The 11,103-nt window shown below is 43.8% G+C and overlaps 1 protein-coding gene across 3 annotated transcripts in view; it reads right to left on the minus strand.

Annotated features, from left to right (window-relative positions):
* LOC105894203 (metabotropic glutamate receptor 4) overlaps positions 1-8,632 on the minus strand; it is a 180,184-nt gene extending 171,552 nt beyond the window's left edge. For 2 of the 3 annotated variants that reach the window (XM_012820683.3, XM_031566581.2), the window contains exon 1: positions 5,392-6,800. The gene's annotated coding sequence lies outside the window, so the exon portion shown is untranslated. Of the gene's footprint in view, positions 1-5,391; positions 6,801-8,385 lie in introns of those variants that run through there. The other variant, XM_031566580.2, reaches the window with a different exon arrangement.
* Between the last annotated feature and the right edge of the window lie 2,471 nt (positions 8,633-11,103).

The raw sequence follows: 11,103 nt of genomic DNA on the forward strand, positions 1-11,103 counted from the left end.
CCTGCAAATGCACTCACAGTCATTGACAAACGCTTGACACAGATGCATGAAGCTTTAAGGAGAGATTCTGCACACTTAAAAGCACTGGGGTGGGTGTGAAGGCTTCTTCGCCCCTTTTCCTTCTTCTCCAACAATTTTTCCAAATACAATTTTTCTATATTCAAAAATGTATGAAATAAGGTAGAAACACTGACATGAACAGTATCTCACAGGAGAGAGTCACGAGAAATCTGGACTTGGGCCATAGTCTCAGAAGTTGGTGAGACACACATCAGCTTCATAACTGCAGAGTGAGGAGGTAACGCACACACACACACACACTTCCACTCTCCAAGTGCCTGCTGTCGTCGTCTCAGGATTTTAACAGGCTCCACACACAGCTGATCACAAAGTGGGGTGGTCTACGGGCTGTAGTATCTGTATATAGAACAATGACGGCATTTTTTAGCACAACGTCTCTACTTGCATTGTTCACACTCAGTTCAGCTCATAGACAGGGACAGGGACAAGGCAAGCATAGTGATGCAATAAATCATTACCAGGCAACCCTGTCAGAGAATCCTACACGGGATTGCCTCCAGCATCCATCTCTATATAGGGCTTGCAGCCGCTAATGGAGAAACAGATCGGCACGGCGGATCTATAAGCATTTAAGTTGTCGGTGCACACAAGTAAGTCTTTAATGGAGGCTTGCTCTTTCTTTTTTTGGGGGGGGGGGGGGGGACAAAACAATAAAGACCACATCCCATACGTCTACCGCAACGACTTCAAACCAGGATTGGAAGTGAAATAACAACTGTATGGAAAATTACCCCCTTTGACAGAGCGGAGTCCGAAATGAGGCCTTATGTTTTTCCTGGGTGTTTAAGTGCAGAGTAAATCACTCCCATAAACAAAATAAATTATCCACAGCTCATTTCATCCATTTTGGAACAGTATTAGTTGCTGTCATGGCCGTGATATATGGAAGCAAATCTGATTTCTGACAGGCAAGACAGCAAGGCGATTTTTCTCTCTTTCTTTCTCTCTATCTGAAGCAGGCTAGAGGCTGTTGTGTATTGGAGTCGCCTGAAGGACAGAAAATGTCTCTACCTTGTCACCACAGACATGCGCTACGTCAGAGATTGCAGGTGTTGATTTTTCTGTGTGCCGGTTGGCAAACAAGCTGTTCTATCAACTGGCTGAAACTGGCTGAAATTTGCATTACACATGTGCTTCCTCAGTAAAGTATGTGCTGTTCAGAGACAAGAACAACACAACTGAACATCCGAGATCCAGAGTACATCATTTCATTATTTTACAGGGCTTTATGTTAGAAAAATATGGGGAATGACATCCAAGGAGGTTTTGCTTATCTGATGCAATGCGTGTATCTTTTAGTGCCCAAATGTCTATGAGCATATGTTAAGGGCCGAAAGAACTGAGCAGACTCTGTGGTAGGGCATGGTCTGGCAGCTGCACATCTGTAACAATCCTGCTGAAAGCTGACGAGGTCTTAATCGCTGCAGCCCCTCACCAGAGACAGAGAAGCCTGAGCCTCTAATGTCATTACATCACATTCTGCTTATGAGAAATCACCTGATACTACTGCAGCTCAAACCATTAAAACATGAGGTTGAAGTTCAGCACGCCCCGTGTTTCTCTCATCCGTTCCTGTGGTTTGTGGATGAGTAAGTGCTCAGTTACCTAGCCACCCCACCCCCACCCCAGACCATTTCCTCTTAGCCTGTTGGAGGCAGAGTATCTTCTGGCTTTTTTATGGATATGGGGCCTAATCTTGTTTTTATGGACACTTGCATTTGTGCAGTTGAGTGAAGCGTGAGTGGGGAATGTGCTCGGGTATGAGCACCGCACTCGGAAGCAGGCTTTGTCGGAGCGGCGTTACGACGCATCCCAGAATAATAACGCACACGCGTCACATTTATTGACAGGTGCCCCGGTGCGCGTGCAAGGAGGTAGCGGCAGCCAAGATCCAAGAGAAACTGCGGTTCAAACGAACGAATGGACTAACGAACAAACAAGCGGATGGACAGATCACTCGGGCCATTGTTTTGTGTGCGCATCGTAAATCTCGTAAATTAACCGCGTTGCGAGCAGATGTCATCTCCGCTCAGTGTCAACGGGCCCCTAATGAAGTGGCCTGATACAGTGGACAGACTTCAGCTCTCGTGCGATTACACACCTCAAATGCAGCGGCAACAACAACAACAGCGAGAAACAAGAACAACACACTCTCCACTTTACGCTCCATGTTCTCATACTCGCGGGACCTGATACACTTCCCACTCTTTGTTTTCACATTTCCTTCACAGCTATTTATTCTGAGCCACGGCTCAGCCCAACAGGGACACAATGCACTGCACCAATCCAATACATCCCATGCAGCTATCCCATACGTCCTGTCCTAAACCACACTGATCTGACTTATATGAACTTATAAATCAGTGGCCTCCACTGAGGCGTAACGCAGCCAGAAACAGGAGGCAGTACCAATATGCAAAGATGCTATGGATGAAGGAGAAGGCTGCTACTGCCACTGCTGCCACTGCTGCTATCTGCCTTCACAGAGCAAGTGTTATGCATCACAACAAATCGGCTTTGCTTGAAATAAATCTGGGGTTACACCCAGGGCTCTCTTATCTTGTTTAGGGGTTGTTTGTCGGGCCTTTGAGGGAGAGCTTGGCAAGCTGTGATGGACTACGGTAAAGCTGTATGCTCTCACCCCTGGCTGAGCAGATGGCTCTGGCCAGAAGGATGGATGCGAGAGGTGAACTGCGACGGGGGCCAGTGAAGGATGGGCAGAGGGGAAAAGTCCTCCTCCCCCCCCCCCCCCCCATTCCCGTCCTCCTGAAACTCCTCAAAAGTGAAGCCCGAAGGGATTTCTGCCCGATCTGTCAACCCAATATGTCGCATGCATGTTTACTCTGACCTGAAGACTGAGGAGAGAGTCTGTGTTTATGAAAGTAAACTTCCAACTTAAAAGAAAATCCACATTGCCCTTTCATGTTGAAAAGATAAATGGATTTACCCAATTCCTGATGTTGCACGAATGCCTCAAGCTACGACAGACCTTCGCTGTAGCAGGCGACATGCACAGCACTCTATGTATGTATATGTGTGTGTGTGTATGTGTGTGTGTGTCGGGGGGGGGGGGGATATGCAGAATGCTTTTGTTCATTTTGTTTAGAAGGTGCTTTGAACGGGGCGAGATGCGGATCGCAAAATGTCATCCGTCTCCCTCCTACACCAAACAAAAGAATCAGCCTCTGTCATGGTGAGTGAGCTGGGGGTGGGAAGAGAAAAGGTGTAGCTCACCCTTGTCTCCTGCAGTTTGATTTAAACACCGGCTTCCCCGTACAAAACGCACGACTCGGATAGCATGCACACACAGCTCTGCATGGGCTGCCACTGACTGCCTTCAGTGCAGGGCAGACTCTTTCCCCACAACAGCCAAAAGGAATTAAGCAGAGTCCTCTCACAGCAGCAGCGGCACACTCAAGATGCATGTCCTTCAGGGACCTGTACAGTTTGAAGCGTGAGGAGAGCACGCATGCACATATGCTGCTTAGTTTGGGCATTTTTGGAGATGATTAATGCTACATTACAGCAAATATGGTGAGGAATGGGGCTGTGGTGAGATAAGCTCTTGCGCTAACAGATGCTTAATCAACTTAGAGACAAAACAGCTGTGCTGAGAATAACATCCAAGGACCAGGGTGGGATATCAGGCAGCCTTCCCTCCGTAAGGTGCTGAGTCAGACTGCGATACGACAGAATTAAGAGATGCTGTCTTCAAACGTATGAACAGAAGAGAGTGTATCCATAAAAGCATAAAGGCTTAAAACAAATCTCTGCTATCAGAGTGTATGCGCTGCACTCAGGAGTCAACCTTACAACCACCGTCATGTAGTAATCCAATCGAAGGAGGCTCCAATGACTGCATCTGTAGCATGGGTTTGAGAGTGTTGTTGCATAGCCAGTAAAAAGGGTTCTCACAACACATCCAAAATGTGTCTATCCCAACCATATGTTGGCATTCAGGTGCTTTCCTCATCTGTTCACCACTGTACCTATATCAAGGCGTGTGTGTGTGTGTGTGAGTGTGTGTGTGTGTGTGTGCCTGTGTGACTGTGCGTAGATGAGCTCTATGTTCTTATCTGAATTGTCACTGAGTTCAACATTGAATGTGAATACATTCATTCCCTGTGGTGGTTTAATCTGTTGTATAGAGGACTCATTTTCTCCTCTGAATCAGTAAATGCGTTTGCAGTCAGCTATACGTCACAGATGCACCCTGTTCTTCAGGTGATGCTAACAGGTTAACAGCCCTCCTTACCAGCACGCAATCTCTGAGTCCTTCACATTCAAACCCATTAAGGCCAGATTGTGTTTGGAATTTCAAGCAAAAGCAGATCTCTGTCTTAAGTCATCACATCACATTCACCTCTCCTCAAGTGGGGTTATATAACGTGATTAATAATAAAATAAGCACAAAAAAAACTGGGTGTATAAAGATAGCCTTCATTTTTTCAAATGTAGATTATCATTTAATTCACCAAAACCCCTTTGAGGGAACCCTTAGCAGTCATTGAATCCCCTAGGCATATTGTAGGTACACTTAAAGTAGATAAAATGTCACCACTCTGTGTAGTTAAGAGTATTATACAATTACTATAACTGTAGAGGGAATGAGGAATAGAAAAAGGACCGTTCTTATTTAACATTTCATCTTCATTCAACATTTATATTTTCGTGGAGAGCTAGGAAAGGACACAGCAGTGTATTCATCAAACCAAAGAATCAATCAAATATCGTGAATTTGGCAACATTATTTTCAAATCAGCTGTAAATCGTTTTGGGTCATTTACTGTGTTATTACAATTACCAAAACCTCAATACGACTGTATTGTCGATTAGAAAACAGCCTCTATCAATCCCGACTCGCACAAAGAGTCCAATTGATTCTCATGACCAGGATAATTTTGTGAGGCTGTACCTATACCTTACACAAGCTTACTTGTATTACTACGATGACTCCCCTCATGTAGACTACCTAGCCTAGGTTTTACAGTGAATACTGTTCCATGTCCTCACCGCATGAACAAACATTATGGAGTAAAGTACGACCAAGACTGACAAAATCAACACCTGTCTTGCCTACTGGCATATGCTGCATGTGCTGACACTATCGCTACGTTTCATGCACATGCAGAATGTTGTAAAAGCAACAGTTTTACTATAGAATAATTCTCACGTGTCCCAGAAAAATAAAACATGTTTGTTCTAAAACCACATTGCCACAGACAGACACCACACATCGCTAAATTACACAATTATTGTAGCGTGATCTCCCGGCAAAGAAAAAACCGAGACGAAGACGTGTTTGCATACCTTTGAATGAGCCTGCATACGACTTTTCAATGAAAGAAAAAGTAACTGCTCCACTCTGATGTTAAGAAGGTCTGCACATTAAAGTGAAAATCTGAACTTGTCTGTCCGTCTGTAAACAGGTTGGCTGTGTTGCTTGCTTCTCTGATCACTGATGCTCTCGGGTCTGGGTTGGGTTTGAACCCCAGCCGAACAATAAATAATGTTAAAATTCAAATATTAAGGTCCGGTCGTTCTGGCGACGGAGGAAACATGACTGTACTTCCATATTTTCTAACCAAGTTGTATTTCCAATCACTGATGCAAAATCCAGTTGTGAGAAAACTCGTCCACTCCTCTTCATGAACCGCGGTCTTTGAGTGAGTGAACTCTAGAGAGGTTGTCGTTCACTTTTCGCGACCACCCCAAACCCCCCTGTCAGAGCGCAGGAAATTAGTCTTTTACGGCGTTCCGATAGAAATGCTATAGGAAGACCCCGTGTTTATGGTGAAACACTGACTGTCAGAGACCAGTTGTTATTAGCATAGCGCACTCTTATAGCGCACTCCCCAGACCAAGAAGGGGGCTGCTCCACAGCAAAGCAGAAGGCTCAGAATATTGATAGCTTACCTTTCTTAGACGAAATTAATTCAGCTATAACAAAAAGCGAATTACATTTAATTTTCGTCGTCTTTCGAATCAGATCACAATTATGTTAGTGTTTTTACGGCAAATTGGGAAGTCGTACTGGTTGCGACCACTTTTGGAATTGCGTTTGAACCTGAGCCGAATGTTTCCCCTTTGAGATGTTGACTGGTCCTCGAAAACTGTGACCACCAAGTCTATAGGAATTAAAGAGGCCGATCTAATACCGATGCAAAACCTTTTTATGAACAGCTATTGTTTCCAAAATGGTGTTCTGCGTTTTGGAAGTAGCGATGCTGAGAACTACAGGACTGAGTTTCAAGATCAATTAAAACTTACAATATTGATAACTGTATCTTAATACATTTCGGCCAGATTAATCAACATGTTTTGCAGTGAGTCCCAGTGTTCAATGGAATGATAGCTGTGTAACTGCAAATGTTAATCTCCACCTCCAATAGAATATTACCGTACGTGATGCAGGTGCGGTTTATGTGAGATGCCGCGGGGCCATTTCAGCCCCAAGAGCTCCGAACAAAATCATATAACGACACTTGAATAAAAAAGCTCTGCTGCGTCTAATGTTGTCTCCATTGATCTAACAGTACGAAATCAATAAAGTACGAAGAAAGCCAGGAAGATTAATTCCATTTAGCCTTTAGGTCTTAATGAAACACAATGGAACACTGCGCTTGCACTAGGATGTAGCGTACTTTGTAACACCAAGATAATAACTAAAGACGTTCTGCTAAACAGGTGTGGTAGCCTCCTGCTTACATGAAAGCAACATTACCACAATTTCAACTAATTGAGCCTTTGTTCCGTCTGCTTTTTCCTTTAACATCATTTAGACCACTTTCTTCCCATTTTACTATAACCCTCACCTTCACCGTGACTAATGGGTACCATATCTAACCCTAGCTGAAGGTAATTGACGTAGGCAAACCAACTGTGTGCGCTGGACTAACATAAACTGATGAGTTTTCTTGAATCATAAAATGTTGGTGCTTGAGCCACCATTCTCAGCATACACATCAAACTTCTGAAGATTGCTTAAAAGTGCATAGCCAATGCCACAATAAATTGCAGTTGCAGCTGAACTGCCTACAGCTACCAGGATGGATTCGACTAACCCTTAATTCCAGCATCACGCAAGACAGTGTACAAGAAGGGGACCGTGACACATGAAATGTAGTTCATCATCTTGGAGGGCTGGTATGAAACACATTACTAGTGAATTTCAAACAAATGTTCACATTCGTTTACATTTTGGTGAACCATACAACACACTCCACTCCAGGACCCCTACAGTGAGTGGTCCTGCTGCCTGAAGCATTCCGCGAGCGCGCACTGATGAGAGCGCTCGTCCGTCCCTTCCCCCACATTCAAGCACCATCGGCATCACCGACGCTTGTGTGGTTCCAATGGTCTGAGGCGCCCACTAGTGCCCTAATGCACTTGAGTACATGCATGTTCGGGTTTTTTTTGTGTGCGATATGTGTCGTTATCACTGTAGATATAATGAGAGTAGGGGTTCTTTAAAGCCTTGTTTTGTAGTACATTCGCACGTGTACTTAGTGGGAAGCTGCCTGATACCTAATCAGTAGGAACACTCAAATGACTTCAACTTCAAACATTTGTGTTGTGTTCAAGCCAAAAGCACCCATTACAAATCGTAAAGTGGAACGTTTCACCATGTAACTCTTTGGGTTTGCTCATTTGTGAGTTAAATAGGAAAAGAAAACAACATCTGTTTTCATATAACATTCATGACATTATGGTCATTTCGACCCAGGAGCACCAGGGTGATATGAAACATTTCAATGGTCGCTTTCTCTCACAAATGGGATTTCATCCCCACCCGCTTCACATCTGTCTCTTATTTACTCTCACAGAACACATCTCTGCATGCACTCCTTAATGAGAACATCCCAGCACGCCTCTCCTCTCCACTCCTCCCCAGCAACACAGTCCTGCCCAGGGTTAGGTTATCTCTCAAGAATCATTTTCTGGATTGAGTGAGGTCTCATCAGCTTAAAGGTCTGTGTGTGTATGTAACAGGTGGAACTAACCATAACACGTAATTCAGAAAAAGTTATATTTAATGTATTATTGTGTGTTCTTTACCTAACTGAAAAAGAATCACGTTAACCAGAGTAACAGTTTCCCACTCAGAGAAATTATAAGACAGTCATAACACAGCCCATAAGCCCCTTACCAACATTCACTTATATCAGAATCCACTGAAAACACATTTGAATGAATGCAATAAATTCAAATCAACCTTACCACTATAACCTATTACTCATATACAAAGGCATTCAATTACCAGACACATAACAACAGGTGGTTTCAACAATAACCATCTTTCACCGTTAGTTCAGTGTTTTTCTCAGGCAGTTCGATGCTCGCACACAGTTCGCCGTTTCACTCATTGAGTTCAATGTTCAGTTCAATTCAAAATGTTCGTGTCACGGTCCTTAAACGTTTCAGAAAAATGGAGATTGCAGTCCACGCTACTTTGCTGCTCTTTCACAGTTGTGGAGTCACATGTGGCAGGGTTATACTCACGACCACACACACCACCTGTCAGTGGCGTGGGAGAGGGAGGGAGAGAGGGCAAGCTAGCTGCAGCCACATCAAAGGCTAGAGTGGCGAAACGGTTGGCTGTCCGGGCCGCTGGCGTGGTGAATCCTTCAGCTTCGGCGACGAGCTAATAAAGTTTTCTAACTATTTACAACACTTAACTAACTAGTGAGGACATTCCGCCTCACGCTACACCGTACTAAACTTCTTGTCCTAACGTGGGAGCTGTCTGGGCGCCGCCATCTTCTGTCTCGTCCTTCTCCGTCTGCCGCTTGTCCCGCCCCCTCCACTCTCTCCATTCGCCAGCGCACCAACTCTCCAGTCACTGATAGGCTGGACTTATATCCAAGTTCCGTGGTGCTATTGGGTACCCCTACATGTATATTCACACTCACACACGCGCGCACACACACACACACACAAACACACACACACACACACACACACACACACACACACACACACAGACAGACACACACACACACACAAAGACAGTTCCAACCACCCTGCTGACCTTTCTGTCTTTCTCCAAAACATAAGCTATATTCACCATATCCAACTCTGTGAGTAAGTGGAAGAATGACTCAGGAAAATGACTTAACTATCTATCTATTTTCCAGCACTGTGTATTTTGAGGGTGGCTCAAAAGTGAGCCATACATCACCCTTTTTAAGTCCTGGACGGTGGGTGCCTACCCTCTACCAAAATCACCCACACAATGTCAGGAAGGTCCATCAAATATAGAAAATGATGCCATCCTCCGAGGGCCTTGCAGCTCATTTTCCAAGACACTGGCTCGACAGGATGAGGTGTCTGAACAAGGGGATAATGTGGAGCTCAATTCTCCTCATGACAGTGCGTTTGAAAAAGAGGAGCCTGAACCTAGTCATTGTCAGCAATCCGGCTTCCAAATGGCCCTGTATCTCCCGGGCAGGCCAGGCATGACCAGTTTGAATGGTTCCCAGTGTTAATGTGAGAGTATTATGTTCATCTGCCATGAGAATGGATAGGATATATAAAGCATTTAATGAGATGTTGCTGTGTGTATTGTGGTGTCACATGTGAATGGTCTATATCCCTGAGGTTTTCGTTCAACACTCAGTTGAAACATTTATTTTGAAAATGATTAACTCTGAGGAGATGTGTGCGCATCGGAAGCAGTGAAAAGACACTGAGATGGCAGATTAGCATACTTATTCAGGATCCTTGAAGCAATTAGAAGCAGTACTTCAGTGCGCAAGGACCTTGTTTCATCTAAATGTGAACTCCATTATCATCATGACAATTTTATATCTATGTTTAACTTTTTCAAAGGTAATTATCAACTGTCAACATAAACATCTGATAGACATTCTTGGGTTGAAAATGTGCTATTTTTTGTATCTAAGCTTGGGACCACTTACCAGTCCATCCAGGATTTTGACACATGACAATGACACACCCTTCCAGCAAGTTACCAATGTCATTAGTCACTTATTGGTGAGCATTCAGTTTTCCCTCATGAGTAGATGTGTCAAAGTTTTGTAACTGTACTACGACAAACTCAAAACACGTTGAATGGGTCATGATAAGAACACCACATCAACTGCTTATTGGTGAACAGAGAGAAGGTGGGTTAAACACTACAGCTAGTTCATCAGCTTGAAGTACATTTGACATGACAGCTGAATAGCAGTGATTCATCAGTCCTGATATATGAAACAGCATGGAAACACTACCTTAGGGGTGCAATAGCATGATTTCTCCCAGAGAATTTTGGAAAGAGTTCAGTTTTATTTTCACTTTTCCCTTTGTTGCAGTAACACTGAGTTTTAAAAGCTAAGTGCCTACGGTTCATCTTAAGTCTTATCCTCTGTTACCCTTCTAAAGCACTTGTCAAACTGCAAGCTCACTCATACCCAACAATCAGCGCCGGCACATGCTCTGTAATGAGTGGGAGCTCCTGCCACTATAGTTTACTCTGCTCACAACTGATAGTATCACCAAATTGCAACCCTCTGTGTCATCACAACCTTTTAACATCAGTTGAAATATTAGATGAAGTACTTGAAGTAAAATGCCTGCCAAAAAATAAATATTGTGGTGATATGTTCAGTGTTTCCAACCATTTGTGGTTGTTCTTTTTTAGGTTATGGCTAAAGAAAAGCATACGAATAAGAAGAACATAAATAGGCCCATATTTGCATGATAAAACAATTTAAGAAAGCACCTGTTGTAAGATGATGAATAGCATTTATGTCAGTAGATCCGTGCTCACTACAAATATTGCTGAGATCTACTGTGCACCAACATGGCCAAGTAGCTGTTTGCTTGACCAGTTGTATATGCAATGCTTTTTACTCCAAAATAGATGATGAATATGATTAGCTTTTCCTTGGGGGTGAGGGTTAGACCCCACCGTTGATGAATTAGCCCCCCAAACCATAAATATCTAGTGACATCCCAGACCTACAACCAAACAAGCTTGTTATCAAAGCAATGACATGGCAGTTGTTGAAGCCATCT

Source organism: Clupea harengus, chromosome 4 (assembly GCF_900700415.2).
Source record: "Clupea harengus chromosome 4, Ch_v2.0.2, whole genome shotgun sequence".
NCBI classification, from domain to species: Eukaryota; Metazoa; Chordata; class Actinopteri; order Clupeiformes; family Clupeidae; genus Clupea; species Clupea harengus.